Source organism: Manis pentadactyla, chromosome 2, assembly GCF_030020395.1.
Source record: "Manis pentadactyla isolate mManPen7 chromosome 2, mManPen7.hap1, whole genome shotgun sequence".
Lineage (NCBI taxonomy): Eukaryota > Metazoa > Chordata > Mammalia > Pholidota > Manidae > Manis > Manis pentadactyla.
Genome location: NC_080020.1, coordinates 3,292,531 through 3,310,413, shown reverse-complemented (window position 1 = coordinate 3,310,413; position 17,883 = coordinate 3,292,531). Strand labels below are relative to the sequence as shown.

The following is a 17,883-nucleotide window of genomic DNA, read 5'->3' as shown; positions in this document are numbered from 1 at the left end:
CTTGATTTTCCAGCTAGAATTCAATCTCGATTAGGTATCATTTCTTAAGTTTCAGTGGAGGTTTACAATTATTTTTTAAAATAAAGAGAGGAGATATACTCTTTATTGTTGCTTTGTACCAATTCTTACAGAGACGGGGTTATTATTTTTATCCCATTGTTTGTTTGACGTTTTATTTATGCCAAATGGAGTGAAAGGGAAAGAGAACAGGCATTAGAGCTGCAAACAGGAATCTAAGGAACATACCTAATCATTTGGGTCACTTTTATGGTAGACTTAGAATGCCAGACATTCTAAGACTTTCCCTGTAGCATTCTGACTATGAAGGGCACGACTGAACATTTTAAGGGCAAATCACCCGTAGCACTATAACAAGAGAATGTCAGCACTACCTTGGGAAGATGAGGGCATATGTTCCTAGTATTCCAACCTGTATTCTCAATATACTGTCAGCGTGTGTTTGGAAATACTGTACACACCCCCCCCCCCAAGTGAGATATTTTATTGTTCCAGCTTGGAAGGCCCACGGTGTAACTAATGCTTCCACGAACAACAGGCAACATGATGTAGCGGGTAAAACATGGGATCTGAAGGAAGAAGACTCGCCCGCGTGCTGAGCCCCCTCACTAACTAGCTGCAACCTTTAACCGCTCGGTTTATTTCCTCTGTAAAACGGAGAGGATGCGGGCAGAAGCCGCTTGCGGGCTGTAACCTGGCGAAAGGGTGTTATTTCTATGGTTAACAAGCACTTATTCTTCTGCTTACTCCTCCTCTGCCTCAGTGTAGAAGTAAAAGCCACCAAAAGAAGAAAAAAAGAAACAATTTCAGAAACATCAGCGGCAAAGAAGGGAAAAAAGAATAAATGTTCAGTTCAAAAAAACCAGTATCACAACTATCTTAATATATTAGCATCTCATTGGAAATTAAAATTATGACATCGTTTTCTTCCTCATCAGCATACATTGCTACTATTCACCCAGTAGAGCTGGTGCACAGAAATTTCTGAGCCCATAATACATTCTTTTTATATAATTCCAGGGTCGGACAGAAAAAGGGAGGAGGCAAAAGGGGAAATCCTGACAGAAATGGAGGGATCAGTGTACAAAATCGAACTTTCTAGCAAGTGCATCTTTACCAAACATAAATGAGAACAAGCATCAAGCAGAAAGAAGGTTCTACTGGGCAAACGGATCTTAGCAAGTCCATGCAGAAAAGGTCACGTGGGCTCTGTCTGCAACTATTTTCAACTCAGTTTAAATAAGCATGTTTATGATTTCCCTGTTCACAACAGATCAGAGCAGCAAACGGGAGGCGGAAGAGGAGATGCTATGAGCAGATGCAACGAGGGTATAAAGCAACATCAAAGCCAGCAGCTTGACCCCAAGAAACGGACCAAACAAGAAAAAAAAAAAAAAAACTACTAAAAACCAGACACCAGGTCTTGGAAAGCACCAGTCTGAGATCACTGCATCTGGGGACCCGCAGCCCTTCCTGGGCGCTGCAGACTTCTTACCGCAGGTCCCAAGCGGCGCTCCTCAGCGTCCTGGAGGCGGCAGAGCCTCAGGCACAGCAGCAGGAGAACGGCAGGGAGGGCAAGGCACGCGTCCGGCCCTCTGCAGATGCCACCTGTCCCCAGAGCAGCCCTTCTTCATTCAGCTTTACTTAAAAGGTTCCTCGACCAAAGGTCTCTGTTGGTTAAAAAAACAAAAAATTGTTTTAAAATTGAAGTTTGATCACCACTCACCTCTACACTAAGTGTGATGTGTTCTGATGAGCTGGGGGGAGGGATGGGCGGGCAGGGGGGGCACGGAGGGGTTTTAGGGCAGTGAAAGTACTTGGCACGACACCACAGCGGGGCACACATGTCACCGCACATCTGCGCACACCCACAGAAGGCACACCACCAGGGGTGAGTCCAAATGCACACTACGGAGTTGGGGTGACAGTGGGGCCATTGAGTGCAACAGCTGAGCCCCTCCAGCAGGGGATGCTCTTAGGGGAGGCTGGGCATGTGCTGGGACAGGGTCCATATGGGAAACTTCTGCTCAGTTTTGCCTGGGCACCTAAAACTGTTCTTTATTGATGTAAAAGAGAGAGAGAGAGAGACAACCTATTAGCTTTCTGACAAGGCCGCTTTCCTCCCCACCTTCCGGATGCGCGAGAGCACCACCCTCCGACCACGTCCCCTCTAGGAACCACAGGGCACCTTGAACGTGACCAATCCCAGGGAAATTCAATCCCTTCCGTCTCCTCAATCCCACATTCAGCAGGTCGCCGAATCCTGCCACAGGCCCTGCACGTACTGCTCAGCTGTGTCCCATCCAGGCGTCCCCATGAGCCCATTCAGTCCAGGCAGATGGATCCTCCTGGGCCCCCCCACCTGCCAGCCCAGCCCCAGGAAGCGCCCTCCCTGCAGGACGGACCCTCCTGCAACAACCCCCCAGGCCAGAGCGGGATGGGCCACACCCCTGAGCGACACAGCAACTATTCCCAGGGGTTGGGATAAAAAGCGCTTCAACTTGAGCTTTAGAGTATGTTTTTTTCCAAATGTGTATGTATTTATATATTTTACAGGAAAAAAAAAAAAGACAGTCAATATGGGGGACTATGAGTTGATGCTTTTAACATCCGTTCCAAAGCAGGCTCTTCACCCTCTGGCCTCCCCGAACCGCATTCCCAGCCTCATCAGTTCTTGCCCTCCCCTCCCTCCCCTGTGCCGGAAGGCCTGGTGCAGCGTCCACCTCCCGGGGCCCTCCCGGTGGCCCCGCCGCAGCATTCCCACGCCGTGTGCACAGCTCCTCCGCCTCGGGGCACCCAGCACGCACCTCCGCAAAGGCAGGATCGCCCCTGACTCCGCGTATTTGCTGCTCGTGTTCCCGGACATGCTGAGCTCCTTCTGAAGCCTGAGGGCCCTGTACTGCCTAACACCAGGTCTGCTGCGCAATGAATGTTGCATGAAAGAAAGTAAAACCCCATTTTACCAATAACCTAAAGTATGGTCATTATTCAGCCCCATGTAATTAGTCTAACTTCTGACCGGAAGTCGGTTTCTTTGCTGATGTGACCGAATGATTCCTCTGAAGGGCAAACGACGTAATGTACCCCCTCCTTCCTGTGCATGTAAGCCTGTCTCCATGAGGTGAGGTTATGAAGAACACCAGCCTGTACCTGAACACCTGCAAAGGGCTAAGCGGCTACAAATAATACTTAAGATATTTTGAATGGTGTGTGGGCCATTTTTTAAGTTTTACTGCTATGCGTTTGTTGTGGGGGTCGGGTTTCCTGGCCAAAGGCTGCCTGAGGAGTGGGGAACGGCTGCTGAAGCAGAGTCACTAGCCCACTGTGCCAGGGGGCTCTTGGGAAGCTTGGCCTGTAACTGCCAGAGGCACCCCAGGAGCAGCAGAGACTGTGTGTGCCAGCCCCACCTCGCCAGCCCCTCTGGGCACTAACGCAGGCATTTCAAGCGCCGGGCCACTTCTGTCTTCACTCTCCCCGAATGCCCCTTTGATGGTGGGATTCTCCTGTTCAGACCCTTTAGTATTTCTCTTCTGCCCACAGGTTGACATTTAACAGTTCTCTTGCCTATACGTTGAAATCCAAATGCCTTAGCCTTCCTTCCACCTTACCTTACAAAACACGGATCTCAGGGGAGAGAAGAGCGGTGGCTGCAGGCGGCACCGACGAGGAGCCGGACACCGCGCCTGTGCCGGGCATTTCAGGATGAGGCAGAGTCCCTTCCTTTCGCGACATTACCGTCCACAGGGGAGACAGATCTAAGCACGTTAATATTAGACAGGTGATCCGTGCATTAAGGGTCAGGGGAGGCTTCCTGTCGGAGGGGCTGTGAAACTCACTCTTGAACCAGTAGTGGATAAGGCGGGAAAGCAGAGAAGCACAGCCTCTTCCCCCTGCCGCACACAGTAGGGCAGCTGCAGACTGGGACGCCCCCTCCTCCTTAGTTCTCACCGGAACTTACTCCAAGAATCTCTATTCCCATTACGCCTTTGACTTCATCTCTCTTTAGAGTCCCAAAGCCCAAGCTAATCAAAATTTACACACACTAAAAATGTAATTCTCACCAGGACAATGTAGACAGACTCAAATAGATGACAATTGTACTGCATAAGGAGTCTTACTACTGGGTAAACATTTTGCTGTTTGCTCTCCTGACCTCTCTCTCTCTCTCTCTCTCTTTTTCTCTCTCTAATGCGACTACAAAATTCTGGAGATCAGGCCTTTATTTTGCTCTGTCACTTGGCTTTGTTGTATGGTCCCCAAGGCCTGGTCTGAAGTCTCATAGGAAGTACAGGTGCAACAGACACAGAGTAAATAGTCGAATGAACAATCTAATAAGCCCCCTAAATTTATTAAGGCTTACTTGCTAGAGCAAGTAAAAATCACAGCTGCAAAATCACAACATTTTTAAAACCCCAAAACACATTCAAGTCAGTATTTGGAAAAATTTGAAATGTGTATTTGCAATAAATTTCCATCAGTGACAACGGAAAGGAGGTGTCACACCTCTGAAGTGACACCCAGGCACCAACTTGCCATTGCTGGCAAACAAAGCCAACACCCAGTGGTTGCTTTGTGTAAACACATATTTAACCAATAATCCCTACAGGAAGCATTCGTGTACACAAAGGCTTGTCTCTGGCAAACATCTGATCCAACTTCTGCTCCTAAAAATGAAATTCTGCCACCGCTAGAGAACTGGGAAACAGTGGTACAAATGCATCAAACGGAAGAAAACAGCATGAGACCCCAAATTTTTTTAGCTTAACACATTTTCTCATCTTCCACATTCACTGGCTTCTAATAAGTGTCTGTATCATTAATAATAATCACTGATATCATTAATCACTGTCAGACCCGCTTTATGAACAAATTGTGCCCATTTCTGTGTAGCCACCTGGAAAGTGGAATTGACTTTCCCCTAGAAACCTGGCTGATAGAGTCCCTGGCCAGCCCGCTGAGACCCTCGACTCCTGACACAGGTGGCCTCTGCGACTGCTAACACAAACCCGAACAGGCGACGTCCGCCATCTGCCACCCGCTTTCTGCAGCCTCCCTCCCCCTAAGCTTAGGGGCCTCGAATCCTCACAGAATCCTCACAACTGCCCTCATGCATGAATTTTTTGATGACCTACTGTTCCTTCTCCTCCTCCAGCCAAACTCCAACCCTCTCACGTGGGATGCTCAGCAAAGAAAAAAGAAGGTGAATTCAACAGAAGTCAAATGCTCTGCCATGAGATGGAACACTGATGGAATCTGTGAATGCTCTTCTGAGTTACTTTCTGAAATGCGTTACTACCAAGTCAGTTAAATTTAGATGCAAGAATTCAGAAAGCAGCTCCCCGCCCTTCAGCTGAACTCCCTACCATCCATCAAACTCTCCTTTAAAAATATCTGCAGAGCTGCTCTCACCCTTCCACAGCCCACAAGTGCTTAGGACAAAAATCCTTCCAAGCTGCCGGTAAACATTCCCAACCCCACAGTTCCATCTCCTTCCTCCCTTACCCATTTCACTTCACAAGCATTGCGTTTTGTGAAAACAAACTGAAACACAAACGTACACACATACACACACTAACCAGAGCAAATCTACATCTGATCAGCTTCCAAGCAGTTTCACAGATTAAAAGTGAAAAAGATGAGGCTATGTGGACGAAGACACTTCATGGGTCTGTGAAGGCACAGGGCCGCCCCACCCAGGGATGTGCTCTCGGGATCAGTGAGAACCCCCCCAAATCGCTCTGGAATGAATATTCAATGTCATCAGCACATCTGGTGTTGGTGTCCCCAGGAGCACAGGCGAGCTTTCCAGATTATTCGTCCAGTGGCACAAAACCCGCAACTGGAGCTCTGGAAGCAATGGCCATTCCTGTTAATCCCAGTGTTTGTAAACCCAAGGCTGCTTTTTACAACTGCAACACTAAACTCATGTCAAGACCGAGGAATACATGTTTCCTATGTATACTCCCTCAGAGTTAAATTTGAGAAGGGAAAAGAGGAAGCAGTCAGATAAATATTCAATTTTCCTGAGGAAATCTACATATAAATTTGTATATAAAAATAATCTCCACGAGTGATATCAACTAACAATATATCAAAAGAGACAGAAAAAGATTTTGATATTTAGTATTTTCCCCCAAAAATAGAAAATCAAAATTGTCTTTGTTAAGAAAAATCAGAACTCTCTAGGTCTCCATTACATTTGTTTTATGGGTTAAATTTCTGTCTTTGAATTATGGGTTGGGGTTGAAGATGAAGAACCACAATCTTTTTCGTGTTTGAGACTTCTAAAGTGTTACAGCTCTGTACACATACTCATAATTTGTTTCTTAACATTTATGCACTTCATTTTAAGTTCTGAATTTAAACTTTATGTCAGGGTCTCTTTGATTCTTGGGAAATTGGTTTTCAGTTTATTAGGACTCCTCAGTTAAAACTGTATGATCAAATATATTATACAGGCATGAAACTTACACACAAATTATATACTTTACACTATATTAATGCTATTAAATCGGAATCGCTCAACAGAACATTAAGCATTTTAAGACATGATTTAGTATTGTTTGGAAATATCATGAGCAAGGCACCAGTGGGAGATTCATCTCTCTGACAAGGCTGATAACAAGACTTTATACATCCAGCCTAACCAAAACAAAGACTCATCTCGGCAGCAGCCTCCTTTTTCCTTTGTGAGCATGGTCTGCAACATACACTAAAAACAGTGTCAATTTTTATGTGGCTCTCGGTGGGGAAGGGAGTCAGCATATCGTGTTAGCAATTTTCTGTGGAATCGCATTAGTTTCATTGTGGTGGCCATATCACATTAAAATCTCTCTTTTTTTTTGTTTGCTAAATGGCTTCCATTGTGTATTTAGTGAATCTGATATGGAAAATTGCTAATGCAATAAGAGTATCCTATAAGCTTTCCCAACTGTAATGCTCAGCAGCAATATTCGAGGGAAGGAGGCTCAACCAGCCTGGGGGCGTTCAGAGCTCCGTCCGTCCGTCCGTCTCAACAGCCTCCTAACAAGTTGTGCTCAAGTTCAACACTGGCTTCTCCAAAGATGGGCAGTTAAGACCTATTGTAGGGGGGAAACTCGTTTACAGATTTTATTTCAGAAGAGATCATGGGTCCAGTGAAAGATGTGCCATTGAATCACTGACTGAGCTCCATGCAGGGCACTGTGGCTGGCATTAAGGAAATGAAAAAGATAGATGGAACAGGGTCCCTTCCTCCGCCGAATTTGAAAGGATCAATTGAGAAGAAATGATCATATGAGTAGCTTAATACAAAACAAGATGTGCTGAGGGTAGGAAATGCAGAAAGACACAGGCGCTTAGGAGGGGACACACCTGCGGCCAGGGTCATCAGGGGAGGTTCTGTGAAGCAGTACCTGGACGGGGCCATAAAAGGTGAGGAAAATGCTAGGTCTGCGGATGGGCTGAGAAAGGAGGAGGCAGGGAGAGGCATTCTGGGCCTTAGCTCGAGTAACGTGCAGAGGAGAGGAAAGCCAGGGTATGCACGGGAAATTATAATTCATTATTTTAATTGCTGCATAAAACATGGAAAGAGTGGGAAGATAGGCCTGCAACAGTGGCATGGGGTCAGCATGAGGCTGGCAGCAAAGGAGGGTAGTAGGTGGTGTCCAGGATAGCTTCCGGTACAAGTGCGAGGATGCAGTCCACGGGCAAGATCGACATGCAGCTAATGAACATATCCTGAAGTCTTAACCACTCTAGTTAGCCTACGTTTCTCAAGAGCCATCATTTATAGGAATTTGTTTTTAAAGGTTAGTTTATTGCCAAGGGATGTTTATTTTTTGTTATGTGCCTACTTATGCTAACAGACATTCGCTGGGTTAACAGAACAAAAAATTAGTAAATCGTGCTCATATGGTTACACTACTTATGAATTTGCCTTTTTTTTTTTTAGAATAACTTTTCAACTCACCAGCAACAGTAACCAAGGAAATATAAATCCAACAGCCTGGAATTACAACTATTTGAACAGATTCACGCTTTCAATATACAGCTATATCTACTGTTTTACTGCTATGTCCCTGTTTCTGAATTCCTCTCTAAATGTTCGATGCAATACACAGCAAATCTGTACTAAGCTTCATTAGAGATTTTAAATTTAATTAGTATGTTTTGCAAATTAAAAAACAACTTTTTTGTTTTTCATAACCTTTACCTTCCCTTGGAATCAGAATACATTCAGTGGATAAGTATTGTTTCCAACATAATAAAGCAAAACATGATGAAATGTCTGTTTTAGTTATTGCACAGGGAACATTAGATATAAACCAGTTAGTTGCGTAAGAGCTCTGGTGACCACTCATGAAACGCCATCTCTCCAATCTGGCAAAGGAAACTGCGCTCTCGTTAATCAGAATTAAACTATCTGTAGCGCTGAAACTGAATATTTTAGTCTTTATGAAATAATTTCTTGACAGGTTTTTTTTTTTCTCCAACTGACCACACAAGCAGAAAGGATAAACAAATTTGCCAGTCATTTATTACTTAGCAATATCCTTGGTCATGTTTCATTTAAAAAAAAAGCCTTTCTCATTGATGCCATGTCTTGGGCAGAGATGCAGCAGTTGACATATGTGAATATCTCCAATTACCCATTCACATATAAGCCAAAGAAAAATATTTTAAAAAGAGGAAAGCCAAATAGCTTATGCTGACTTAAAAATATTGACGAGCAAGTTGTGAAAATTATACTTATGGGTTTAACCTAAAATGTGTTTGTATGTTTGGTTTTTAGTAAACACTGCACTGATAAGAATGGACTTGCTGAGATCAAGAATACACTGGCATTCTCTTAACCAGAGCTTGGAACCACAGAGCTGAGGCACCAAGCAGCTCTGAGGAAGATGGCCAGCCAAGCATGAACATGGGCGCTGGTGTCGATAGATGAAGGGGCCAAGGGCCGTCTCCTAAACAGCTGTCTTGCCATCAGTGTAGTCAATTATTATCACTAATAGTTATCTTACTGATTTATTACTTCAAACTCTTGTTATAGTATATTTAAAATGCTCCTTATTTATAAACGATTGCATCATTTTCTTATCTGCAGTGTCCTTCCTGGATAACCACAAACTTGAAAGCGTTCCAAAATCTGGTTCACGATTTCCCACAGGCACAGGGAAACTCACTCAACTGTCCATCTGGAGTTAGGAGGATGCATTGGGGTTCTACTTATACTTCCCTTCTGGAGATCACTATTTTTTAAATGCAAACATCGAAGCCATTACCTCGCTCCGACAGGAATTCTATGGCAGCAGGCACGCCCGCGGCACGCGCGTCTCCCTCCCCGGGGGTCGCCCCGACCGCGCCCACCCCACGGCCGGCCTCCGGGCGCTGCGGCGCCGTGCCTGCTGGGGCTCGGCCGGGACTCCCGGCAGCCCCAGGCGACCCCGCCGCGGCCTGGGCTGCGCTCCACCGGGTAGGGGGCGGACGTGCCGGGCCGGCCGCGACTAGGGGTGCCTCCCGGGCGGGCCGTCCGTCCTCAGCGCCGGCAGAACCACGGCGGCGGGGCGCGCGGCTGTCCTGTCCAGTCCCCGCCGTCCGGGGCGGGTGTGGCCCCCGCGCCCCTCCCGCCGCCCCGCAGCCCCCCCCCCCGCCGGGCCCGCGCCCCTCCCGCCCGCCGCCCGGCCGCCCCGCCGCCGCCCCTCCGCTCCCCGAGGGGCCCCGGCCGGCGAGCGCGGAGCGCCCGGTGCGGCGCCTACCTGTGCCCGCCGGGCCCCGCCGCCGCCGCCGCCGCGCCTCCAGCCCGCGCTCCCGCCGCCGGCCGCGCGCAGCGGCCGCAGGGCCCGGCGGCGGGGCCGAGACGGCGGCGCGGCGGCGGCGTCAGCCAGGCGGGAGCCGCGGCCGCCTCGCCCGTGCCGGCGCGCGGACCTGGAGCGCGGCCAGGAGCGCGCGCGCCCCTCCGGCGCCCGCCGCGGCCACGTGCGCGGAAACCTGCGGGGGCGCCGCCTCCCCGTCCCCGCCCCACGCAGGGCGGCCACCGGGCGCGGGGACCCGAGTCCCCACCTGGAGCGGGGGCGGACTCCACCCCTGCACGCGTGTTCCTTGCGCACCAGCCCAGCGCTCCGTGTGTAACGCGGTCTAAGAGCAGAAGCGCGCAGCCCAGCGCCACGGAAGGCTGCCCGGGCTGCCCGCCGTCCGCGCCCCTGCGGACCCTGCAGCCCCCCGGGGTGCGCTCCGGAGCCCCACCCGCGTCCTGTTGGCCTCGGCTCTCAGCAGCCAGTAGGTCTGCACAGAAAACAGGTTTAAAGCAAGCCACGCAGACGGTACTCAGTTTGCCCCTGTGTGTGGAAAACGGCGCGACCGAAGGCCCGGAGCCCTGCAACCTTAGACGCTAGGCTCGAATTTAACTGCTTTTTAGTTCTCAGCGCGCGGCACCCTCTTCCCGTGGCGGAGGCCTATCTTGCGTCATACTGTTGTTGTTGAGCAAAATGACCTTGTTCAAAACAGCATTTGGAGTAGTAGAAACTTAAAATCAAACTGAGGTCGCCTTTCTACACCTGGAGCATCTCTCTCCGCCCCGGGCTGGGTGTTAGGCTGGAGGCTGCTCTGGGGGGGAAGCATCTCGGCTGCCAACAGCTGCAATTGCCCCTGATGTGCCTGCCCTCTCCCGCGGGTAAAACAGTGAGTTCCTCGGATTGAATACCTAGCGGCTCACGTTTTTTGGTTTTGATTTTTTAATGTTACTAACCAGAGAAGTGACCTAGTCACTGCCGTCTCTGTTGCCTTCTCTTAGGAGCATTAGTACAGAAGGCGCTGCAGAGCCGGAAGTCAGAACCTCTGCGGTGCTGGCTCACGCCTCTGGCAGGGAGTCTTGGAGTCACAGAACTCTCTTGCCTCTTGGCAGGGGTTGGGTTTGTGGATTCTTGGAGGGTGGGGAGTCTGCTTTTTCTGTACATTCTCATTGACATACCAAGAACCTTTGGCACTCACACAATTCCTATCATTTATTCCTCACACCTAATATAGAAAGTGAATCCATTATCCCCAAGAACAGTAGGATTTGGTGAGTTCCAGGAAGGAGAGAATGCCGCCTCTGGGAAAGGAGGCTCAAGCCTGACACTTCATTTTTCAGAAGCATCATGCTTGTAATAGGACATCCAGACCTGGCATTATTTTTTCCTCTTGATTGGCTGCAATTTCACTGCTTGTTAAAACTTCCTCCAAAAAACTACAGAATGGGAGTCACATGAGGGGTGAGACTCAGTGGAACCTGAGTCAGTGGAACCGCCAGTACAATTTTGGTTCAAGAACTGAAAACTCAATGAAATTAAGCCCCCCCGTCCCCTTTTCTGAGTTACAAGGTTTTCGCGCAAGAAGAGCCCCTGCAGGCTAGACTACAGCTGTAGGAAGGGCGGCAGCCTCACCCATGAGAGGCTTGGTCCTTTCCACGTGTCCTGTGCCCAACCCAGGCCAAGGTTCTGACAGGGGCTGCAGTGACTGACAGCTGCAAAGATCCTGCTTTGCACAGCTGTGTACCTTCAGCCAGGGATTGCTGCCCACACACCCCTCCCCACCTTTCATGCATTTCACGTGCAGCTCTGTCCCAGCTGGGCACTTTTTCTGCCTGCTCCTTGCACTTGGCCTTCAAGAGCCATCATTCATTCCATAAGCATCGCTGACCCCTCTCCTGAGTTCCAGGCTCTTGGATGAACCATGTGGACACAGAGCGCTCGCTCCCAGTAAACGGCCCACTAGGAGAGACACACAGCCAGTGACGATCATGTGACTGGGCCGCTGAGAGGTGTGGATACAGGGCAGGTGTCAGGGCCATACCCACAGAGGCAAAAGTTCAGCTACACTTGAGGAATGAGTGTGGGTGCCTACCACCCCACAGCCGCAGAGCCATCCTCCCAGTCCCTGTGGGCGCCGGCCTTGTGGCACACAGCAGCCACCTTTCCGCCCCTTGGCCGGGCACTCCGACGTGGGCACAACCTCCACAGTCACCAAGCAGCCCAGAGGCCTGCTCTGTGCAGAAGTTCTTGAGGTTTTGAGGTTGAATACGTCAGTGTTGCAAAGAGAATGGTCAGACTTGTCGGATAAATAAGAAAAAAACTGTTATAAGGTAGCATATCACCAAGTAAACGCTCCGCAGTTGCAAGGCAGGAGCCATTGAGCATCTTAGTTTGGTGGTGAGATTCCCCCTGCCGTGGCCAGGCTCACTTCACACCCATGACATCTCAGGGGCCGAGAATCATTGCTCCCCTTTGACAGCTGAGGAACCTGAGGCATCTCCGGACGTCGGACTCCGAATGCACACTCCAGTCTGCCTGACCCCGGAGCCCGGGCACTGAGCCCCTACACCTCACTGCTTACCTGGAGCTTCAGGTGGAATTGAAAAGTATTTGAGCGGAATGTGAAATAGGCGGTGATATTTCAGAAGAAAAATCTACAGGCTGTAAACTGGAAGTAGGTGAGGGAGAAAAATGGAAAGAAGAGGTAAGGGACCAATTAGGAAGTCACTGAACCCATCAGGCCGGAGGTCAGGAGTGTCCGGAGCAGGGGGGTGTCTGGGAGTCTAGAAAAGGCAGGCAACGATGCACTTTATGGAGACTTGGACGGGAAAATCAATAGAACGTGGCACAGAATGGGAGGAATCAAGACTGGGAGAAAAATGGCATATTTAGGAGAAATAGGTACTATGAAAAGGAAACTGCTTTGGGGGAAAAATAGGAAAAAATGATCTTTATCCACAATTGTTCTCGAAATCTCCATTTACTGTTTTCCTGGTAGCAACATTATTACATGGAATTATATGAACGATTTATTTTTTTTATAGCTGTCTTTCTATAGCAATGCTGGATTTTCCCACTACTGTCTCTCCACAGCCGGGAACAATGCCTGGCACACAGCAGATGCCCAATAAATATGTGTTGAATGAATGAAATGTTTAGCACGTGGTTAAAAATACCAGGAAGGTGGTTAGAGGGGAAATGCAGGTTGGAATTTATCCGTAGAGGTGACTGCAGAGGCCGCAAGAATGAGTAAGATGCCCTGTGAAGAAACTGGAGAAAGAGCAGAGGAGTGAGATCACACTCATTAAGGAAGTGGGAAGGAAGAGTGGACTTTTTAATTTAAAATCTACTTATTTTATGTATGTTGGGGGGGATATGAGAAGAGTGCTTGATTTTGTGACATCTGACACCCAGATAAATAAATGGGCTCCCACTTCCTTTGAACAACAGACATTTGTTTTTAAAAGATAAATTTAATTTTGACTTGGGAGCTGTGCAGTACTTTCTGAAATAAAAGGCAACATTCTAGGGTTTCATAGAATTATAGTTGGGATTTACTCCTAATAATGGGCGTCTAGTAAGGTCAGGATCCTATAACGTGATACTGTAGACTGGGTGGCTTGAACAAAGATTTATTTCCCGCAGTGCTGGAAGCTGGAAGTTCAAGATTCCTTGTCTGGGGAGAACCCTCCTCCCAGCTTGCAGGCCGGTGGGTCACGTTGTACCCTCAGCAAGCTTCACTCTCTTTCTCTTATTATAAAGACACTAGTCCCATGTTGGGGGGGGCTCCACCCCCATGACCTCATCTAAACCTGTTTACCTCCCAAATGCCCTACCACCTAAAACCAACCCAGTGGGGGTTAGGGTTTCAATATACGAATTTTGCAGGGACAGAAACGTTCAGCTAATAACAATGGGAAGACTGGACCTATATTTGAAGTCAAGTTTTTCCCGCCCTTGACTGAAATTGATCAGAAAGACTCCCTCCCTTCCCTTTAAAGGACAGGCTGAGGCGGCAGCATCAGCAAGATCCCTGCCTGCCTGGCTGAAAGACACAAGGTTCTCCTTGGCATTTGTTAGTGGTGAACACATTGACATTTTTCTGTTCTCTGTGACATTTATCTTGTATATAAGGGCTAATAAACATCTTTGAGCCACACATTGCTCTTTATCCTTTTCAATTAGTAGATGGCTTCTGGCAGAATAAATTTGAAGAGAAATTAAAGAGATATTTAGAACACTTTAAATGAGAATAAAAAAATCTCCAAAAGCATTTTCTGTATAAATAAAACGTTTCGTGTTCACACAGAACCAGAAACACTTGACCAATCAAACAGATCATTTTTCTTCCTTAATGATGTCCTTGTTTCTCCACATAATACTTAGTGAGCCTTGGGTCTGCTTTTAAGGCCACTACTGAAAATAGACATTAGAAGAAAATAAATCCCTTTGTTTTTGCTTTCCTCTCAGAGAGAACTTTGGATGGAGAAATCGTCTTTTAGAATAAAGTTACCTTTAGAATGAGATAGGCCATAAACAAACAAGTAAAATAGAATATTCTGCATTTACTGAATATGAAAATGTTCTTTTGGCTATGTGCATGTGAATTATCTTACATTTTCATAACATTTTATTTTTTACAGCTTAGGCTTACATCATTTCATTTGGTTCTCACTGCATTCCTATCTTCTCTGTCTTACCCTTTCATAGAGAAGAAAACAGAGATGCACACGGCTTTCATCACCGAAATGTCCTGACTCACCCACACAGTGCTTGACCCCAGCAGCCGCCCGTCCAGAGGGGAAAATGACACCCGAGAAACCACACTATTAATGAAATGAAATTTTCTGATATATATTTCTTATAAGAAATATAAGTAAGGTTCTATTTTTGTTGGGAGTATCTTTTATGAAATGATCATTAAAAAAAAATGAATGTGATGTAATTATAGCTAAGACTCAGCTATCATGTGCTCTTTGATAGGTTATCAGAAAGGGTGGATGTTCAGGTATCAGACAAATTTTCAAAAATTATACTAGACTTGGCTAAACTGAGGGTTTTGAATTTTTAAATCTCAACTCATTTTTCCCTGTATATAATTGGCCTATGGGAAGACAAAGGTGATCTCGGTTGAAAACATCAATGGGTCAAAATCTTACCTTAGTCACTTGCGCACGAGAATCTGTCACCTTCTGATCAGGGTCTACATTTAGCAGATTCTGCCAGCGCTTCTTTTATTTTCAAAAGGACAGTTTGAGCCCCGGTTGCACACCACGCTTACTGATCCTCCGACAGTGGGTCCCAGCTGCCAAACTGATGCCAGCAAATTGCCTATGGGGTCGGGAGACCGGTTCCATGTTCATGGCTCATTTTTACATAAAAGACCAGGACTTTTACATTCTGAGTTACAAGAGTCCCTGGACACTAAAAATCATGAAATAAAACTAGTAGTTGCTGCCAAAGTAGCTGTAATAGCAGAAGCGGAAAAAAGAACTCTTTCTATACTTTAAAAAAAATCAAAATTTTTATTTTGACTTATGGGACTCACTTGCAGTCGTGAGAAATAACACTGAAAGGTCCCATGTATCCTGTACCCAGTTTCCCCCAATGGTAAAATCACCCAGAACTGTGGTCCAGTATCACAGCCAGGGGGGATGGCAGTGATGTAGTTGAGACGCAGAACATTTCCACCACCGGGGGGTCCCCAATGCTGCCTTTCTATAGCCACGCCCACTTCCTTCCCACCCTAGTCCTCTCCTCAACTACTAGTCTGTTTTCCATTTCTATACACTTGTTATTTCAGAACTGTTGGAAATGGAATCGTATAGCATGCACCTCTTATTTTCACTCAGCATAATTCTCTGGGGGTTGTCGCAGGTTGTCACGTGGACCCACGGCTGCTTCCTGTTTATCTCCGGGCAGTGGGTTGGTGCAGACGTACCGTGGCTTAACTGTTCCCCTGGAGAAGGGCTTCTTTTGCTTCCAGTGTTTGGCTATTATGGATAAAACTGCTATAAACATTCACGTACAAGTTTTTTGTGTGAACGTTGTCTTAATTTCTCTGAAATAAATGCCCAGAGCAATTGTTGATGCCGTGGTAGCTGCGTGTTTAGTTTTTAAAGAAACGGCCCGAATGTCTACCGGAGTGGCTGGACCATTTTACGGGCCCGCCAGCAGTGTGCGTGTGATCGCGTTTCTCTGCGTCCTCACCCGCGTTTGTTGTTACTGGTGATTATTTTTGTCTTAGTCATTCTCCTGGCTGTCGTGGTATCTCATCGTGGCATTTCCCCAACGGTGTGTGATGCTGAACATCTTTTCATGTGACTATTTGGCATCTGTACATCTCCTTTGATAGTTCTCTCTTCAGGCTTTGCCCCATTTTCTAATTGGAATGTTTATTTTATTACCGTTGAATTTCAAGAGATACATAGTTAAAGCTACTAGTCCTTTGTTGTATTTTGAGTATTTTCTCCCACTTGGTAATTTGTCTTTTCACCGTTTTTTCTGTCGTGTTTGTTTGGAGTAGAGCAGTTACTATCTAGAGGTTTTCTGTTTTGCTAGCCTTGCCCTCTTCTTGGTCTTTGGCCAGAGAGAGAGGCATTCACTGGGCCTTTCTGTCGGTGCCTGCTGGCATGTTTTGGTTGCTGGCTACAGTGGCCAGTCTGGGATACATGAGACAAAAGAGAAACAAAAACAGCCCGGGGAGCTTAGCGCCGGGTCAGACCTCGTGTCTCAAGGGCCCTCGTCTGCCTTCTGCGTCCCTCTTTTGGGAGTCCACATACGTTTTGTGCATAATGTCCCGGGTTTTAGTTGTACTTAGCAAGAGGGAAGGGCAAAGTACATTTCCTCCCTCTTTGCAGAAGTGGGAGCGCTTCCTTTTAACTTTGGTCGTTGTAGAACAACCCTGACTGAGCTGCCCTTCCACTAAATTCCCGGGAACATATTTTGGTCTCGAGGAATACAGTGCGAAGTATGCATGAGCAGGACGGCTACTCTAAGTTCATCTCGGAAGAGTGACAAAGAGCAGACGGAACTGAGGGGACAGAAACTCTCTTTCCCGACGGCGGGGCCCTGCTTTCACTGAAGTCCGGCGTCGTGCACGGAGCCCCACAGGAAGGTAAGGATTTAGGGGCATTTTTCCTACCTTTGAACTGCAAAGCTGCTTTGTCAGGACAACCTGGGGCCTTGATCTTACATTACTTGTTGCACACATGTTTCACATTCTCTAAATAGACTGAGGGCAGACACCTTTCTAATGGAACTCTGCTGCTGACCTCCTCCTGCTGTCTGGTCAACCCCCCACCAGCGCTCGGGGGCTAGGCAGGCGTGTAGCCACTGAGTGAATGATGGAGTGCACGGACGGCTCTCAAATACATTTTCTTCCAACACTTGACAGGATAGACATCATCACTCTTTAAGGACTTGCACTTTGTCTTCATTTTGGAGGATCTGAATTCATGCCACTGGGTGGTTGGGATGTTGGTAGCACTGCGGCTCTTAGGGCCAGGTTTCAGGGTCCCTGCTTTGAAAGCAGAAGGAATCGTACTCATACTCCCCTGCCATCTGCCTTCATCGCACACGGGTTCCTGTGGGCACTGGTGGGTGAGAGAGGGCACCCTGAAGCCCTTCCCCCACCCACCGGATCCTCCCTCGTGGGGAAGGCTGCCCCCGTGCTCTGCAGAGGCCACAGAAGGCTGATACTCACTGGGATTCCCGGAGGACGCGTGTACAGCGGGTTCCCCGGCACCCCCGCTGGGAAGCGGAAATCAGTTTCTTCACAGAAATAGCATTGTGAAGCACGGTTGGGCTCTACTGCAGGCTAACACACAATAGTTCAGGTGTGTTACAGACATGCCTGTTCCAGACGGCTCTAAGGACTTAACATCCTTTCTAACATTTTCATGGGAAAATACCTTGTGGGGTCCAAGCACCCGATTTATAAGCTGGTTTGGATACAGCCCACCTGTAAGTTGAGGACAGGCTGAATGCTTCAAGGCAAGTGACTCTACAGGTAAGATTGCAGGCATTATGCCCTTAGCATGCAAAGTCCTCCGAGGACGGGGGTAAGATCCGCTTGCTTGCACACGTACAGTAC

At 47.7% G+C, this 17,883-nt stretch overlaps 1 protein-coding gene across 1 annotated transcript in view; it reads right to left on the bottom strand.

Moving 5' to 3' along the window:
- Positions 1-9,876, bottom strand: part of SMAD9 (SMAD family member 9) — a 50,212-nt gene extending 40,336 nt beyond the window's left edge. Inside the window, exons 1-2 of the mRNA XM_057489540.1 lie at positions 9,756-9,876; positions 1,514-1,688 (exon numbers count right to left, since the gene is read on the bottom strand). The gene's annotated coding sequence lies outside the window, so the exon portion shown is untranslated. The remainder of the gene's footprint in view (positions 1-1,513; positions 1,689-9,755) is intronic.
- Positions 9,877-17,883: the final 8,007 nt, after the last annotated feature.